This window comes from Manduca sexta, chromosome 25 (assembly GCF_014839805.1).
Source record: "Manduca sexta isolate Smith_Timp_Sample1 chromosome 25, JHU_Msex_v1.0, whole genome shotgun sequence".
Classification (NCBI taxonomy): Eukaryota; Metazoa; Arthropoda; class Insecta; order Lepidoptera; family Sphingidae; genus Manduca; species Manduca sexta.
This window is the reverse complement of record NC_051139.1, coordinates 11,238,765-11,252,933: the sequence shown is the minus strand read 5'-3', so window position 1 is coordinate 11,252,933 and position 14,169 is coordinate 11,238,765.

Sequence of the window (14,169 nt, the reverse complement as noted above, 5' to 3'; positions counted from 1 at the left end):
CCGTGGCTCAGCCACGTCACCTCTCCTGTATGCTTTACTATCACGTTTGTGTTGATCACCGCCGACCTGTAGTTCGGATCAGCGCTGCAACAATGCAAAACAAAACAAAATAAACTCAATTATATTAGTGGAAGAAGGTTGAGTTTCGTGAAAATTTTATGAAAAAAAGAGTTAGTTCTATATCTAGAAGAGTAAATTCATGTTAACTACTCTAAATAGTCCGTGTTAAATTATAATTAGCAAAATAATAAAAGCGGGAGATGTGGCTGCAACGTCATAATGACATGAGTTTTGTGGTCAGTCTTACGAAAAAAGAAAGAAAAAGGGCGCGAAACTGCACCGGCAAGGCTGGTCCGCGGACCACTGCGTCGGCGAGACACTTTTGACTTGCATTTTTGCTTTCGTTCGGACGGACTTTCCCAATCGTTAAATATCGCTAGCTATATTTTTATATTCTTGCTTATTTGATTAATTGTTGTTTTCTTATAAATTAGTTAAGTTTTGTTGTAACTATTAAATACTATTTTAGTTTTCTGTTAATTTTCAAACAAATATATGTTAAAACTTAATTATATACATCCGGCTGTCACCAGATTGGCCAAACCTCTTCTGGGCCGGCGCAGACAGATAATGCCTATAAATTTAGACAGCACAAATTCTCTGCGCTGCGTTCCGCCATACCTACGCCGGCCCTTAAACTAATCAATAGCTTGATTGACATTTGTTTTAACTAATTGCTGAACTGAACAAGAGTTTGTTAGTTTAACAATTCGTGGAAGGAATTCATAATAATTATACGAAAATGAGATATAGCAGCTTGTTTTCGCTCTTACCTATATGTGTCATGTGATGCAATAGGTATGCTATAGTGATAATTATATCTACAAACTACATCACATAATTGTATGGATTGTCTCAAACTTCGTAAGTACACAAAAAGCCACTAGCGACTTCGCGGAAAATTATCGCAAATTGTGTGCGGAGACGTCGCACGTGACCTACAATAACAACAAACTATAAATTGACCACTAATGGGACGTTCTGTTACACTTTAACACTTTTATCGGGGCCCTGAATGGGATACGCACAGAATGTAGAACCACTATGCTCGTAAATTCAAGTCCGGGTTCCGGATGGGACCACATTAGCGGTTAATGAATTCAGAATGATTGTGAATACTTGCGTGTTGGAACAAACAAGCAAAGGAATAAAATTTTCAGGTATTTATTAATCGTACAGATTTTTTAATGTTTTATGATAATATTATTTAGTTTACCTACCTATACTATTTCATATTTACGTCACCCAAAGGTAGACTAATAGACAATGTCTTTGGCATTCATTTCACCTTTATATATTACTAGCGACCCGCCCTGGCTTCGCACAGGTGCAATGCTGATACTAAATACACTACAGAAAAACTGTGAACGTTGTATATAAAACATAGCGGCCCGCTCTGGCTTCGCACGGGTATAATATAAAAAAATAACAGTATTTCTCCACTATTTAATGGATGTTATTATACATATAAACCTTCCTCTTGAATCACTCTATCTATTAAAAAAAACGCATCAAAATCCGTTGCGTAGTTTTAAAGATTTAAGCATATAAAAGGACATAGGGACAGAGAAAGCGACTTTGTTTTATACTATGTAGTGATAGTATAAGGAGTGCATCATCATCATTAGTCGCAGGATGTCCACTGCTGAACATGGGCCTCCCCAAAGATTTCCTCATCGACCTATTGAAAGTGAGTAGTACCTATAAAGAGTGAGTACCTATATATTACAGATGGCAACGTATAATGTACAGTCAACCACAAATTAGCTGAAAAAATTCAAAATTTCAAAACGCTTCTCCACATTAACTTTAATCAAAAATTTTTCTTTATATAAAATAAAGTGTCGAAGTTTATTTGGCTTAAGATAAAACCATTATTGATACGGACACAAAAATTTAAAGGCAATTTGAATTTTAATTTTGTTCAGCTGCTTTGGTGGCTGTACGAATAAGAATTTGAATCCAGAAGATAATGAGCAATGAACAACAGTCACCAAAGTTATGCCGCCTCGCACCAAAACTGGACTGCTTATATCAAATTATTATGATGAATTGTCGCCATGTGTAACTTTAGTTAATATTGTGAACCCCAGAACGGGCTACGAAGACATAATTTGCAACATCACCCCTAAGGCTTTAAACATACGGAACGTTTCGCAGATAAACAAAGCAATAGACAAAACATCTCAACACCAAACATCCGCGCACTTAACTCGTTCTCGGCTATAAATCTTAGACCATATTTTTTTTTTTATACGGGCAATATAAAATGATCTTACTGCACCTGATGGTAAGTGGAGTGGGGTCCAATAGAATGTCGACTGACGAGAGATGATCACCCCTCGACAGTCGACACAATTACGTCGGCCTGTTGGAACCGAATATACCGGAACGCAACACACTTACTTGGGCCACTATTCATATTCTATAGTAACATTGTACTACCACTGTCCTACTCAATAATGCTGACGAACTTGCTCAAGTTTCAGTCTTATTAATTTCACACTCGGTAACTACAAGCCTGTCTCCGGCAGGGCCCAAGTATGGAAATTAAACGATCTCAATGCATAGTAATTGAGATGAAATATCGTGCGGGATATTTGACACATTTTTTCTTTAAGAACAGCGTGATATAGGATCATAATGATATTGCGTTACTAAATGAAATTGTCTTTAACTCTGCTAACATTGAGTCGAAAATAATTTATGAATAACAAATATATTCGCCAAAAATTCCAGTTTTAGTTATTTCATAATTTTGTACTTTAGTGCGAATAAGGTGTGTGTATTTCGGACAAAATGTTACCCCGACAAATTCTCTTCGTTGTGTAGTGGCTTAAGGGCATGTAAAATTAAAATTATCTTTTATTAATATTTATTTTTTCGAAACGTTAACTTTTATATATATATATATATATATATATATATATAAAAGTATATATATATAGTATATATATATATATATATATATATATATGGTTAGGATTTAGGATAGCTTATGGTATAGTATTTTTATGTAGACAAGTATTTGACAAAATGACCCTGTATAGCATCGCGCATTTCCACAGTAGGCACTGCCATGACACTCATATTTCGCCAGCTGTATTCGATCTCATGGGATAGAGGAGAAGACCCAATTAAGGATGGCCTCATGCCATTTACCGGGCACAATTACACACCCAGACTGATATCGCAGAAAACTTAATATCACTTTACTGGGTTTCGAACCCGAGACCTCAGCGCGGTAGACACATCGCTTACATAATACAACTATGCAAAAGGCATGCATTGTGTTATTTGTATGGTTTTATACAACCATATGAGGAGGTGAGTACATTGCTTGAGTAAGTTACGCCTGTCTATAAATTTATAGCAACCATCAACAACACAGTCTAGTAGTAGATGGTCCATACTTTAAAATTAATTTCGACACTTCAGGCATTTCTACTAAGCATGGCACCAGTGGGGAAAGGTGAAATTTTTCAAAAGTACCCCAAGGCAAAAAAATGCTTTTGTTAACATTGCGGCTAACTTAACAGAAAACAAAAACTAAGACAAACGTAAATAAACCTAAAATGGAAGACGGCAGGAATTGATTTTTATGGACAGTTCGCCACTACTAGACACTCAGAGATGACTACCTATTATGATCAAAATAGTTCGTTTCGTCTATAAAATTCAGTCTTATACGATTCATCGGCATCGATCAGCTTGGCTATTATACTGTTATAAGAACCAACGAAAAACAAAAAGAATCCCAATGCTTACATTTTTAGAATCGACAAATTGATCGTTTCCTTTAGAATTGTGGTGAAAATAAACACCAAATGACCTAATTGCTTGTATTTAAGTTTTTTTATTCGAATACGGCAAAATGACCCCACTGATAGTAAGTGGAGTGGGGTCCAATAATCGACTGACGAGAAATTATCTACCCTCGGAAGTCGACACCAGACACTCACAGGGTGATCCCGAACGCGACATATTTGTGCCACTATGGCGGGTTTTAATTTGTGCACTATGGTCGCTATCCGGGCGGATATAAAATATATCCACCATCAGCGAAAGAATTGTTTAAAATATAAACCAACTGTATCAATCAATACAGACAAATCTATTCACCGCAATGCAGCAACATCTCTCGTACAGTCTAAATCCCAAAATATCAGTTTGTCAGACACGTACGTAAACTGAGTTTCGATGTAACAATATGGTATTGATCAATAGTTTGGACAACTTCGAACCCTTCCAAGCCACTCCTTCCTTCCTCGCACTTGTTCCAACTTGTTTGGAAGATTAACTGTCGATTTTACTTAACAATGAACACTTAAAGTTTACTTGTATAAATGGCGACAATGAAATCTTATATGAAGACATGGAAAAATTACAATAAAATAATGTGTAACTCTTCAAATAGGTATTTAATGGTTTTGGAGACAACTCTAAAACTGGAAAGGTACAAATAAATGGCGACATGCAAACTACCAATACCTGGTTTTGGAGGCATAACTCCTAAAAGTATATTTTAGAGCTAAATATTCCTGCATGTGTAGCATTTTACTGACTAATAGAGGAAGTACAAGAGATCCACCATCTCGCATTAGACTAGCAGTTGCTGAATTTATTTTGTTGATAGAACTGAACATTAGTATTATCAAAAGGATAAAAAACAGCGAAATGCCGAGAAGTATAATCACATAAATATAAAATGTCTGCGTGCGACGCTGTGGAGAAATTTAATATTCTTCCTTATATCTCATCCGGTTGCGTTCACGCCCTGAAAATAGTTTTAAGCATTCAGAATATCCGCTTTTATAGATATTTCATTTATTTAAAGCAAATACTTTGTTGTATACTATATGTAAAATTGATATTTTAGTCTTGATATATCATCACATCTATTATATCAGCCCTGTATTATTTACTGTCCCACTGTTTGGCACGGGCCTCCTTTACTACTCAGAGGGATTAGGCCTTAGTCCACCACGCTGCTCTAGAGCGGATTGGTACACTTCACACACCCTCAAAATTCCTATAGAGAACTTATGCAGGTTTCCTCACGATGTTTCCCTTCACCGTTAAAGCAAGCCATAATTCAGAAAGAATACACACATAATTTTTAGAAAACTCAGAGGTATGGGTCCTTTGAGATTGAACCTGCGGACATTCGTCTCGGCAGTCCATTTCACACCCAACTAGGCTATCACTGCTTTTTATATCATCAAGAGAAAATAATAATGTAAGGATAAAAATATACCTGCGAGGTAATTTGTGACACCTTTTGCTATAAAACTAACTGTTTGACAGACCGCAGTAAGTAGGTCATTAACAAGTCATGTAAGTCGATTAGTTGGTGAAATATTACTGAAAGTATTTTTGTAGTCAGTGATAGTTCTTTTTATTTTAATCAAAATCACTTCAGTTCCTCACAATAATTAATCTTTGCTTTTATTCTTCTCCAATGTGTTGTCAGCCCATCAAACACTTTCAAGCATGTAATGTACTGTATTAGAATGTACTTAGTGTCTAGTTTTGCAAACTCCTCTTTACATGACGTCATGGTTACTGATTGCCTTTTCTCCAACAGAAGGATACAATGCAGTCAAGCCAAGTGCTGACGCTTTAAGCGAAATTAACACTTATGTTTATTAGGAAATATCATTTCTCAAAGTACCACGAATTCTGAGCACGTAATATAATTATACGACAATAGACTTTAAATTACTTGAGCCGCGCACGAGGCAAGATGTGTCTCATTGTATGAATATTAAAAATGACAGTAAACGTACACTGTAATTTGAACTTTGTTTCTTTCTGTGAAGGTTTACATTACAAGAAGAATGACGAAATTAAGGAGCCTCTACACAAGCGAGGGATTCAAGCCTTCTGAAATGTAGGTTACATAAACTGAGCTTATTTGAGTGTTTAAAGTGATAGCAGACGCCGTTGGTTTTGATAAGGGTTGGGACTTAAGTATGAATTACTTGGATTCCATTAGTTATTAATCTGTCTTTGAACAGGTGCTATATGTTGGAGCTCTTGATGATATATTCTATGTTAGTTTTAAATCGAGAACTTAGAATTATTATAAAATCAAATCTGTAAATACAGTTGGGTCTTGTAAAATGTATTTCATTTAAGTCATTATTATTTGTTCAATCCAAAAGAATAAAATTTATGTATTATATTACCTAACCTATAGCCTACTATAACATACTTAAGCTTGATTTTCATTGTCACTTCTTGATCGGCTTTTACAATTATATGACGAGTAGCATTTACCTAGAAGTTGTGAGACAATGACTTGGAACGAAAATAGTAATATCAATTATTATCATTATCTATCAAACTCTGCTGGTATCAAGCTCAGATGCAAGAGAAAGGTTGGCCAGGCCTGCCGTAAAAGATCAACGCCAAGCCTTTGGTGGCGGGAAATAATCTGACACTATGGCCATACACATGAAGCGGTACCGAGTAACCGTGAGGACCAAATCCCCTCAAAAAATCTGATCTGGAAGGACGTGGAAGCCCACCGGCAGATATAATTTTCCCAAGACAACCTCCCTCACTATACAATATGATCACGACCTTTAGAACTGAGGATAACGACGCAAGGATGACGAGGATGACGTTATCAATGAAGATTTTCTTATACGGGCACTGCTAAGGAGTCACTGCACCTGATGATAAGTGGAGGGGTCCAATAGAATGCCGACTGACCAGAGATAATTACCACGGCAGTCGACACAATTATGCTGACCTGTTGGAAAATACACAGGTTGATCCTGGAAAGTGACACACGTGAGCCAGTGTGGCGGGTTTTAACACCTTGTGTACAGTAATCGCTATCGGGCAGATATAAAATACATCCAGTAGAAATACCAATAAAGTACAAAAAAGGTAATAAAGTTTAACACGGCTTTAGCAAATATCCCATCTCCGAAATAATTAATGACCCAAAACCCTTTTCGCACCCTTAGAGAAAAGATAACCAAATAAAGTTTTCACCTGCCCGTTTAACACTCGCCGGCAGAACAAATTTATCGTTCCTTTTATCCCTTTATTACCTTCAGAACAGCAATTAGCATAAAACGTTTATCTTTTATTATAGATCCTTAAAACACCTGAAATTTCCAAAGTGCCTGTTTAAATGAGACTTTTTCTTTATTGTTCCTAGCATTTTAATAGTTTTATATTGTGTTACAACTATGAGTTTTAGTAAAACAGGTTTTAATTAACGGTGATTGACAAACTTTTGCTAGTTATTTTTTTCTTATACGGCCAAAGCAAAATTATTCCATTGCACCTGATGGTGAGTGGAGTGGAGTCTAATTATAATTTTATCTGATAAACGATGTTACTACGTTGCCAGTCGACATAATTATGCCGTGCTGGTCGCAATTATGGTCGCTATCAGGGCGGTTACAAGGATCCTACCACAAGTACCTACGCAAGTATTCTACCACCAAAATAACACACTTTTAGTTTTAGTAAAAAACAGTAATGCTTTAAATTGCGAGGGAAAAATTGTTTGATAAACTTTGTCAATTTATCTCCACCTAATTTCTTTTGTGGAATCGTCATCGTGGGCCATTGTGGAAATGTTTTGAAAGAGCAATCCGTTTCAGACTTTAATATTGTTACTAGCTTTTTCTTCCGGATCTGCCCGCGCTACAAATCGTTCGGGTTTACAATCACGTAAGGGGATATCACATATCTCCTAAGGGGTAGGCAGAGATGCAATCAGATCATCCACTATTAATCTGTCCCATGATCTGATAAGAGGCAAGCCTATGCCCCTATCGGGCACAAATTCCGAGCTTCGAGCTGAAATTTAGCACAAAAACCCAATATTACCATCCTACTCGGGGTTCGAACCCTGACCTCAGAGGGTACTATACCGGCCATGCAATACAACTCCGCCACCGAGGCAGTCAGTTAATTGTAAGTAGTATCAACATGGTCAAATACATTCACGCTGTAAGCAAATAAATGGACGGCAATCTTCTAACAGATAGCTTCAAGAACTGTAAAAATCATATGTATAGGCAAACCCATAAGAGTTTCCACAACACATATGTCATAATGTACGCAAATCTACTATCAGAAAAATTAATGAATTGTATAAATAACATCTAACGTAAAACCTATAAGCGTTACCACAACACAAACGTCATAAGGTAAATCAATGACTTTGTTATTGTTAATGACACTGACCATGATATATGATTGATTGACCATAATTTTATCATCTTCTTCTCTAAGCTTTGAAAGCTTAATTACAGGGTGGACATCTGATCTTGTAAAGATCTGCTGGTAGGTCACTCTTATATCAGAGTCTGCCTGGGTAAGTACCACCGCGACGGTATCTTATTTCTACGGCTAACCAGCAGTGTGTAGTCACTGTTGTGTTCCGGTTTAAAGAACATTATAGCCAGTGTAACTACTGGACATAATGAGACTAAATATCTCATGTCTGGCGAGATGATGGCGGGCGCAGTACTTTGCCAAACAATACTTTGTAATTCAAGATGTTGGATGGTGCTTCTGCTGTTTATGAGCGGTCGTATCGCTTACCATCAGGCGAAAGGTAAGCTCATCTCGTCATTCAAAGCAATCAAAAAAGAATAAAGTTCACAGGAACTTTCGGCATGCAGGCCGCTTCGAACTGGTTGCTCTGGTATTGACTGGACATCTTTAGAGGTATATGCTCAGCAGTAGACTTGCATCATCTTAAATCTAAACTTTTCTCTAAAATTCCTTCATCTACATAGTACATCGTTGCAATTCCTTTTCATGCAAACGTAACACATTGTTGGAATATAATTCGCCATACCTTTTCTCACGTGTCGTAAAATGCATAAAGCATTTTATGAAACTTCCCGCTTCTAAGAATTTAAAAGAAAATTTTAATATGGAACCGCTCGAGTACATTATAATAATGCAATCTCGGGTCGTGTAACGTACAATAAATCATTTTGTGAGTGTCAACATCGTTTTTCATGTTTTGCTCAAATTAGTCAAAGTATTCAAAACAGTATTTTTGTTTATAGGTCAAGCAAGAATTTGATTGAATTTGAATGACTGCCGTCCGTATTTACAAAACCAAATCTATGCTTTATTGAGTTATAGAAATTTAACGACTTGGATGTGTGAAGTAGTCCAAAAATACCACAAGTAAAATGTAGTTTCATAAGGTTATTGCACAAAGAAGAAAATTCATTAAATCATACCATAAAAAAATTAAATACATCTAAACTGCGGGGACGAATTCTCATCTTATAACGTGTTGTCCCCAGTGGAATAGCGCGGCTGGAATTAAACAATTGAAAAACGTATACGTGATTGAGAAGGCAAAAACTTGTCTCGTCGTAATACTAGTGGGTCTAACCAGTGGCGGTTCTTTCATAGAAGCCCAAAAGCCTGGCTTGCCCTAAAATTATTTTGCACAAAACGGAATATGGAAGAATAATCATAATTTTACGGTCGGTACAGTAAAGATAAAAATTCGCTCGCTAAGTGTCGGTGCACCGAGCCGATTCTCCTCGAGAGCACCTACACACACACTAATACACCCTAAGACATATCACATCTAAACCGTATCAGTATGCACGCATTTCATTTTTAATATAAAACACGCGCACAAAATATATTTCATCACTCTCTCGCTCCGCTTTATGGCTTTTGGCCCGGTATTTTTCTCTTTCACACTTATAGATTGAATACGGATAAAATCCTACCAAACACGTATAGCTATAGAAGTTTCTATAGCAATCAGTACTGGAAATAAAGCCATGCTTTATAAACAGTGTTGCCAAGTCTTTGCACTTCTACTAATATTAAACATTTATTCTAAATAATATTCCTTATTTGGATGAATAATCTTTTATTTTTCATGTATATTTAATGATTTTAGAATAAACATAATTCTATTTACATAATAATTATTACTTTTATGTATTATATGTATTTTAATTAAACCTTTCGTATAATTTTAGTAGAAATTTTGAGTATAATTTGCGATAAGTAACTGGCAATACTAGTTGTTTGTTTTGATTGAGCCGGCGATACATTTTTTAAAGTTTTTGTGTTTATTACGTGTTTTCGCATTATTTAAAACATTTAAATATAAAGAAGATGAGTGAAATGATACCTTATAATAGTTTCAAGTGTGTGAAAGTTTGATAGCCGAGAAGAAAGTAAATTTGTTAGGTTATGATGTAAAACAACAACATAAAACAAGCTGGCGAGAGGCGCGAAATGTACTCCTGAGTTGAAGAACCTTATAAGGTATTTAGTCTAGTATCCAAAACTAATTTTTTTAACACTAGTTCTATGTGAAACGGAGACGAATTTTTTTTTGTACTGCTTTGGCTTGCCCATACCCGACATGGTAGGCACGCCACTGGGTCTAACCTATTAAATCGGTTTGGCTATCAACAAATTACTGCGTCGAATGGAGTTAAATAGGAGTCAATTTAGTTCTGATTATCATCTCAACATCCAAATCAATCGACAATAGCATTGAAATATTTAAATACATAAAATGGAACGGTTTACGCCGCCATTTTGTAGATAACATCAGACCTTTCAACAATAGCCAGTTAACACAATTTTTAACTCTTTATTCGCGAGAAATGTTGCAGATCTACGCTGGAGCATTATCTAAATTGGTTAAAACGTGTAAATTTTCTGTACGGCGGGTTACAATGAAGTTAATGAAAATTGTATCGCTGAAGGTGCGATGTTGCTTATTGTCTTCAAGAACAATCAAGATCGTTGTTTTGTTAAATTTATAATTACAAAACTTAATGTGATGAAGGTATTGTAGGTACTAAAAAGATTTGTCGGTCCGACATCGGACGCTGTGAATGCTAGTTTTACTATTTAGTGGAGGCCCACGAATCCAAAAAAATGCACATTATATCTATTAGCATATTTTATTTATCACAGTTAGTTACAGAAACAACTCGCTTTAGTTCTTACGAATTTCAGTCCAAAACATAATCTTTTGCATCATGCTTAGAAAAACTGTGCTACACCCATTAAAGTGGTATAAGACTAAAAGATTACATTAACGTATTTATTATTCAAACAACAACGATTAACAACATAATTTTAAAACATCTCTTCCTATGCAGCCTTAACAGAAAAACTTTATTGTGTTCCAGATAAAAATACGAAAGTCGTAAAATAATTATTTTCACAACCTCCTTTGTTCCTTTTGATACACTGTTCAGTTCACGATAGCAAACTTTTTTCTTCCAACAGTCTTACATTACAATTGAATTAACAAAGTTTCCATGCTTTTAATTTGATTTCCATGTTTTTATGTACATGCAGAAAGAATCTTCCAGAAGACTAAGGGAATTGGTGTTCATCATTATGTATTGGATGCATTGCTAAATAAAAATATTAAAGTAATGTAAGTTATTTATTGGTGTTCAGTGATCGTTATATTATCTTGAATGCATTGCTAAATAAAAGTAATGAAAGTTATGTCGACCATAATCTCGGTGTCTTTATAAAATTGATCTTTTCCTTCTCATAAGTATACGCTGCAGTTAATATTATGCGTGAAACAATTCAAATAAGACGTGATATATAACTCAGACCAGCGGATAATAATACAATAATAATAATATCCGCCCTGTATTATTTACCGTCCCACTGCTGGGCACGGCCTCCTCTACTACTGAGAGCGTTTAGGCCTTGGTCTCCCACGCTGACCTAGTGCGAGTTGATAGAATTCACATACCTTCAAAATTATTATGGACAACTACTCATTATGCAGGTTGCCTCACGAGGTTTTCGTCACCATTAAAAGCAAGCGATAACTCACAAATAATTCACACATTACTTTAGAAAAGTCGGACGTGGTGCTTTGGGTTTTGAACCTGCGGACATTTGTCTCAGCAGTCCGTTCCACTCCCAACTAGACTATCGCCGCTGTCCACACAAGCAAACTGTCAGTCTTATTGTGGTTTAAACAGAATTCATCAAAATGAGCCTCTCTATAAATGGCTACACAAATAGACCTCAAATTTATCTCAATAGTCAAGAACAAAATAAACCCAATTACCATTAAGTAAGACAAGACTAGCAAATATATACATTATCCTTGAATAGCTAGCAAGTTGCCCTGACATACATTTAACCCTAGTAAACCTAGCTGTAATCTGTATTACAATTTCGTCATATTGTGATACTTGTGGTCTATAAATGTTTACGTATGGCACACTGAACTTATAGTCATTCTGTAATGACGGGGTCAAGTGTCAAGTTCACGTCAGTCATGACTGACGTCAGTATACCAGAAACGTGTTAATTTTACAACCAAACATACTGATCAGTGAAAGTCAAAGTTATGTAGAAGAGGTAAATACACAAACTGTTTTTTTGTATTTGGGCACGGCATAGTAATCTTACTACACCTGATTGAAAGTGAAGTGGGGTCCATAGAACGCCAACTGACGAGAGATGTTTATCCCTCGACAGTCGATACAATAATGCCGGCCTGTTAGAACCCTTAACCGTTGTTTACTGGAGGTAGATCTCTCATATGGGAGATTTCGACAGGGTAAGTACCACCACAATGTCTATTTCTGCCGCCAAGCAGGAGTGTGTAGTCATTATTGTGTTCCGGTTTGAAGGATATTGTAGCCAGTATAACTACTAGACATAATAAGACTTAACATCTCATGTCTTAGGATAGCGAGCGCAGTAGAATACCAAAACACTTTTTTATTTATTTTTTAACACGGGGAAATCCTTTTACGGTTTTCTGCCGGACTCGCCGGTATAAACCATCCTACCGACTAAAACCACGCCATTTGACTCTCACTCCCTAATATCGAAGATAGCGGGGTGCGCAAGTGTATACAGCCGCAACCTTCGCATGAAACAATACTTTATAATTCAAGGTCGTGGATGATGTTTCTACTGTTTATGGGCGGTCGTATTGCTTACCATAAGGCGAACGGTAACCTCGTCTCGTCATTCAAAGCAAAGCTGGAAACGTTAAGTATATCAAATGTTTTCAGTAATAAATAAAATCTAAGCCTCTTAGAGAACAATTAAACTGTCACGAAAACTAGACAGTAATAAAATTTTACGAGATATTATTCTGTTTATGATTAGGTTTATTTACTGAGATAGATATTATTTTGAAGAATGATTTTTCAAAAGCCGTATTAAAGTTAGTGGGCTTTAATGTAACACAAAATTAACAATTGCAGTTGGATAAATAAAATAAATTAGTTATTTGCCGTCTTTTTCAGTCAAATGATAATATATTTAATGATTTCATATGTTTACGCGAATGTGAGACATGAAATAAAACTTTTTTTCATTTTTTATATTATAATTAATGGACGCAGAGGGACCGTAAAGGCTGCAAAGTCTTCGAAACGTCGAAAGAAAATTATAATAATAATCCTTGATAAAATCTGAAATATAGTTTTATTGCAATATAATTTATTTGTTCTTTTACCTACCGATTGAATCATCAGCAATAACCTCTTTAGACCTAGCAGTGGCCAAGCCCAAGGAAATAGTGCGTAAATCTATATCGACGATAGCAATTTAAATTTTAATAAATTCCAAAGGACCCGCTATATATTTTCCCGGGTTATAAAGTAGCCTATAACCTTCCCAGGGTCTAAAACTATCTTCATACCAAATTCCATAAAAATCCGTTCAGTAGATTTCAAAAAATCAATAACATATAAACAGACAGAAAAGGGGACTTTATATGTATAGATGACTAGTTAAATTCAAAACTTTTTGGATTATTTCGGTTCCAATTCAGTAATTAGAAAAAATACCACTTTTAGTAGGAATAAGAAAAGCCTTTTTACACATATATTAACGTTTCTTTTGTCACTTAGAGTTAAAAGGATAAATACTTTGACCTGTCCTTAAACAATGCAATTTTACATAATTTATATTTCAAGTTGTCATGGCGGTAATTTGTATTGTCGTTCCTCATACAAACGGACGAAGATGGAAAAACAACGTAAATATTTACTATACATAAGTTTGTTCGTGTTACGCGAACACGGCAAATCATAGAATAGTTGTGCAAACAGATGCGTCACTGATATCATG